Raw genomic sequence first — 5,875 nt, 5'->3', positions numbered from 1 at the left:
TTGCCTCCCAACAAGCGCTTGTTTAACGTCATTAGCTTGACGGTCAGCTTCCTCAGTTGAGGTGATATTTAACTTTGTCCTTCTCCTCCACATCTCCCAAGTAATGTTTGAGTCTTTGACCGTTAACAATGAAGGTTCGTTGCGACTTTTCTTCCATGATTTCTACTTGTCCATAGTTGGAGACCTTGGTGACAAGGAATGGTCCAGACCACCTTGATTTTAACTTCCCTGGAAATAGCTTTAGCCTAGAATTGTAGAGCAATACTTTTTGCCCTTCTTTAAATTTCCTTGGGGCTATGTTGCTGTCATGCTTCTTCTTTGCTCTTTCTTTGTAAATTTTGGCATTCTCATAAGCTTCCGCTCTGAATTCTTCCAATTCTTGAATTTGCAACATCCTTCTTTCTCCAGCGGCTTTATTGTCCAAGTTCAGAAGTTTCAAGGCCCAGTATGCCTTGTGCTCCAACTCCAATGGCAGATGGCAAGCTTTTCCATATACTAGTTGGTAAGGAGACATTCCAATTGGTGTTTTGAAAGCTGTCCTATATGCCCAAAGAGCATCATCTAGCTTAATCGACCAGTCCTTTCTTGAAGTTCCCACAGTTTTTTCCAGGATTCTTTTGAGTTCTCTGTTAGATATTTCGGCTTGCCCACTTGTCTGTGGATGGTATGGTGTGGCTACCCTGTGTTTGACTCCATATTTTAGGAGCAATGCCTCTAATGGTTTGTTGCAAAAGTGGCTTCCTCCATCACTGATGATTGCTCTTGGAACCCCAAAACGGCAAAAAATGTGTTTTCTGAGGAAGTTCATGACTACCTTATTATCATTGGTTGGAGTTGCTATTGCTTCAACCCATTTGGAGACATAATCTACTGCCACAAGAATGTAATTATTCGAGTATGAGGAGGGAAATGGTCCCATGAAATCTATCCCCCATACATCAAACAATTCTAGTTCCAGAATGAATTGTTGTGGCATTTCATTTCTTCTTGGCAGGTTCCCAGCTTTCTGGTATTCAGGGCAGTGCTTCACTAATTCTTTTGCATCTTTGAAAATAGTAGGCCAATAAAAACCACACTGCAACACCTTAGCTGCTGTTCTTTCCCCTGCAAAGTGCCCTCCATAAGTGGAGCCATGGCAGTCCCATAAAACTTCCCTTCCTTCTTCCTCAGATATGCATCTTCTGAGTATGCCATCGGAACATTTTTTGAACAAGTATGGTTCGTCCCAGATGAAGTATTTGGCATCATTTACCAATTTCTTCTTTTGATGTTTGTTAAATTCCAAAGGTAAACTCCCAGTGGCCTTGAAGTTTGCTATGTCTGCAAACCAGGGTGCTTTGTGAATTAGCATGAGTTGTTCATCAGGAAAGCACTCATTTACATGTGTGCTTTGTGTGCTTCCTTCTTCACATGGTATCCTTGATAAATGATCTGCCACCTTGTTCTCTACACCCTTCTTGTCTTTGATTTCAATGTCAAATTCCTGCAACAAAAGAACCCATCTAATAAGTCTCGGTTTAGATTCTTGTTTGGCAAGTAAATATTTTAACGCTAAATGATCAGTGAAAACAATGACTTTAGATCCAATGAGATAAGATCTAAATTTTTCAAATGCAAAGACTATTGCCAAGAGTTCTTTTTCAGTGGTTGTGTAATTCCTTTGGTTAGCATTCAAGACTTTACTGGCATAATAAATCACATGTACCAAATTGTCTTTCCTTTGTCCTAACACTGCCCCAATAGCATGGTCTGATGCATCACACATCAGTTCAAACGGTAAGTTCCAATCAGGTGGGGCAATGATAGGTGCAGAGGAAAGTTTTTGCTTCAAAAGTTCAAAGGCTAGCATGCAATTTCCATCAAATACAAAGGGTGTATCAGAGACAAGCAAGTTACTCAAAGCTTTGGCTATTTTAGAAAAGTCTCTAATAAACCTTCTGTAAAAACCAGCGTGGCCCAAAAAGCTCCTAACTGCCTTGACATTACTTGGTGGAGGTAGTTTTTCAATGATTTCCACCTTAGCTCTGTCCACCTCCATGCCTCTATTAGAGATTTTGTGGCCAAGGACTATTCCTTCTGTGACCATGAAATGACACTTTTCCCAGTTTAATACTAGATTAGTCTCTTGGCACCTCTTAAGCACCAAGGCAAGGTGGTGTAGGCATCTGGGAAAAGAATCCCCAAACACAGAAAAATCGTCCATGAAGACCTCAATAAATTTTTCAATCATGTCCGAAAAGATGGACAGCATGCATCTTTGGAAAGTGGCAGGTGCATTGCACAATCCAAAGGGCATGCGTCTATAAGCAAAAACTCCATATGGACAAACAAATGATGTTTTCTCTTGATCACTAGGATCAACTACTATTTGGTTGTAGCCTGAATATCCATCCAAGAAACAATAGTAAGCATGTCCGGCAAGCCTTTCAAGCATCTGATCCATGAATGGGAGTGGGAAATGATCTTTTCTGGTGGCTTCATTGAGCTTCCTGTAGTCTATGCACATCCTCCACCCAGTAACGGTTCTTGTGGGTATGAGTTCGTTCTTCTCATTTGGCACCACCGTTATGCCACCTTTCTTGGGAACTACATGGATGGGACTAACCCATGGGCTATCAGAAATGGGGTAGATTACCCCTGCCTGCCATAACTTCCTCACTTCCTTTTGTACCACTTCTTTCATGACGGGATTCAATCTTCTTTGAGCTTGAATGGAGGGTCTAGCATCTTCTTCTAACAAGATTTTATGCATGCATATGGATGAACTTATCCCCTTCAAATCAGCTAGAGTCCATCCAATGGCATCTTGATGAGTTTGCAGCACCTTGATCAATTCTTCTTCTTGTTCTTGGCTCAAGGCCGAGCTAATGATAACAGGGTGACTCTCATCACTACCCAAGTATGCATACTTGAGATTAGGGGGCAATGCTTTGAGCTCAGGTTTTGGTGCTTCCTTTTCTTCTTTCACTTTCTCTGGCCTGCTTAGCATAGTTGTGTCATCATCCTTGATATCACTAACTTCAATATCCTTGGTGAACTCCTCCTCTGCCACTTCCTTTATTGTTTCCTCAAAAGTTTCTTGTACTGCAATGTCCACTACATCAACCCTCATGCATTCCCTTAGTGATTCTGATGGATAGCTCATTGCCTTGAATACATTAAACACCAATTTCTCATCATGGAGTCTAAGAGTGAGTTCACCCTTTTGTACATCTATGATGGCTCCAGCAGTAGCTAGGAAGGGTCTTCCCAGAATTATTGAAGCTTTGGCTTCTTCCTCCATATCTAACACCACAAAATCAGCAGGAAATATAAATTCTCCCACCTTCACCAACAAATCCTCAACTATCCCATGAGGGAATTTAAAAGTTCGATCTGCCAATTGGAGGGCCATTCTTGTTGGTTTGGCCTCTTCAATCTTCATTCTTTTCATCATTGTTAGCGACATCAAATTGATGCTGGCCCCTAAATCACACAAGGCCTTCTCCACCATGACTTCTCCTATAATACAGGGGATTTGGAAACTGCCTGGGTCCTTCAATTTCTGAGGCAATTTGTGCTGAATGATGGCACTGCATTCTTCAGTTAACAACACAGTTTCCTCATTTCTCCAGCTCCTCTTCTTGGTCATCAATTCTTTTAAGAATTTTGCATAGAGTGGCATTTGCTCTATTGCTTCAGCAAAGGGAATGTTGATTTGAAGCTTCTTGAAAATCTCCAAGAACCTGGAGAATTGGCCATCCTTTTCACTTTTCATCAAACGTTGAGGATAAGGTGCTTTAGGTGTGTAAGGCTTCAAGACCTCTTTTTCTTTTTCTTTTGTTGCAAACGGTGTAACAGATTGTCCTTGTTCTTTGTCTTTCACATTTTCCTTTACTTCATCCTCTGTGGTTTCCTTTGAAATCTCCTTTAGATTCTTTCCACTTCTGAGGGTTATGGCCTTACATTCCTCCCTTGCAATAGCCTTAACAGTATGAGAACTGCTTGTCCCAGGGGCTTGCTTAGTCAAATACAAAATTTGATTTTCTAGCTTCTGGATGGCAGCTCCTTGGTTTTGCAAGTTAGAATTTACTTCTTCCTTAAAAGCCTTCAATTCAATTATGTCTTGGCTCATGGTTGCAAGCATTCCTTCCATCCGGTTTAATTGATCTTGAAATTGTTGGTTCGGATTAGGTTGGGTATGTTGATTATTTTGGCCATGATATGATGATTGGGGGTAAGTGTTTTGTGTGGCTTGGTATGATCTTTGGTTGGAGTTTTGGTATGTGGAATTGTTTTGTTGGTTGTGGTTGTAAGGTTTGTGGTTTTGTGGTTGGGTTTGTTGGTTTCCCCACCCAAAGTTTGGGTGGTTTCTCCAGCCTGGATTGTAAGTGTTGGAGTGTGGATCATATGATTGCCTTTGTTGGTTTCCCACATAGTTAACCTCATCCCAATCACCTCCTTCAATGCCTACTTCCTCTTGATCTTGTGTGTGTATTGCAGCCACTTGCTTTGTTTCTAATTGCCTGGTAAGCTCTGCTAGTTGCTTGGCAAACACCTTGTTTTGGGCTAGAATTGTATCGACATGGTTCAGCTCCATGACTCCCTTAGTGTTGTGCCTTTCTGATGCATAGTAGTACTCATTCTCAGCCACTGTCTCGATCACTTCAATGGCTTCTTCCACGGTCTTTTTCTTGTTCAATGAACCTCCTGATGAATGGTCTACAGCCTTCCTTGATTCATAAGAGAGCCCATCATAGAAGATGTGCAATTGCACCCAATCATGGAACATGTTTGGTGGGCATTTCCTTGTCAAGTCCTTGAATCTCTCCCATGCCTCGTAGAGAGTTTCACCATCTTGTTGTCTAAAAGTCTGGACCTCAGATCGAAGCCTATTGACCTTTTGTGGAGGGTAGAAACGTGCCAGAAACTTGCCTTCCACCTCATCCCATGTGGTTAGACTCCCCCTTGGGAATGATTCCAGCCACTTAGCTGCCTTGTCCCTAAGTGAAAATGGGAACAAGAGCAGTTTATAGGCATCTTCCTGGACTCCATTGGACTTCACAGTGTCACAAATTCTCAGGAATTTTGTGAGATGTTGGTTTGGGTCTTCATTAGCACTTCCTCCAAAGGAACAATGATTTTCCACCAATGATATTAGCTGTGGCTTGAGCTCAAAATTGTTGGCCTGAATGGGTGGTTTCTGGATGCTACTACCACAATTCCCAGAGGTTGGGTTTATGTATGAACTAAGAACCCTCCTCTCAGGAATGGCATTGTTTCCATCAGCTCTCTCATGGTTGTGAACTTCTCTATCCATGTTGAGATCTAGAGCTTCCTCAAAATTGTCCTCAGATTCTCCTTCAGATTCCTCTTCTCCCACTACTCTCTTCCCTCTTGCTTCCCTTCTAAGTCTATGAAGGGTCCTTTCCGGTTCGGTATATGGAGGAGTTGATGTCTCTCCTTTCCTACCTGTCATACAAGAACACAGCTCAAACACAAACAGGTAAAATACTCTTGGTTAATGGAAGAGTATGGTCAGCTCAATTGAGGAATTAATTCAAACAGTTAGTGAGTCAGTGAGTTAGTTGCATGAATTTAAAGGCATAAAGAAGGAAAGCATGTAACCAAGTGCAGAAATTAAAATTCAACAAGTATTTAGAACAGAATTAACAAAGCAAGAGAAAATTGCTCAATCTAGTTAGCTTCCAATTTGAGAATTGTCAATCGAAAACCAATCCCCGGCAACGGCGCCATAAACTTGATGCGCATAAACGTGTTATGCTACGATTTAGGAAATTGCACGATCGGCAAAATTCCTTCCGGCAAGTGCACCGGTTATCGTCGTCAAGTAAAAACTCACAATAGAGTGAGGTCGAATCCCACAAGGATTGGT

General features: G+C 41.6%; 1 non-coding gene across 1 annotated transcript; it reads left to right on the top strand.

Moving 5' to 3' along the window:
* The first annotated feature begins 4,769 nt into the window (after positions 1–4,769).
* LOC112746413 (small nucleolar RNA R71) lies at positions 4,770–4,873 on the top strand. The gene has a single exon (XR_003174299.1). It is a non-coding gene; the product is annotated as a small nucleolar RNA R71 (small nucleolar RNA).
* Positions 4,874–5,875: the final 1,002 nt, after the last annotated feature.

Source organism: Arachis hypogaea, chromosome 14, assembly GCF_003086295.3.
Source record: "Arachis hypogaea cultivar Tifrunner chromosome 14, arahy.Tifrunner.gnm2.J5K5, whole genome shotgun sequence".
NCBI lineage: Eukaryota > Viridiplantae > Streptophyta > Magnoliopsida > Fabales > Fabaceae > Arachis > Arachis hypogaea.
The sequence above is the reverse complement of the archived record's forward strand: the minus strand, read 5'-3'. Positions and strand labels throughout refer to the sequence as shown.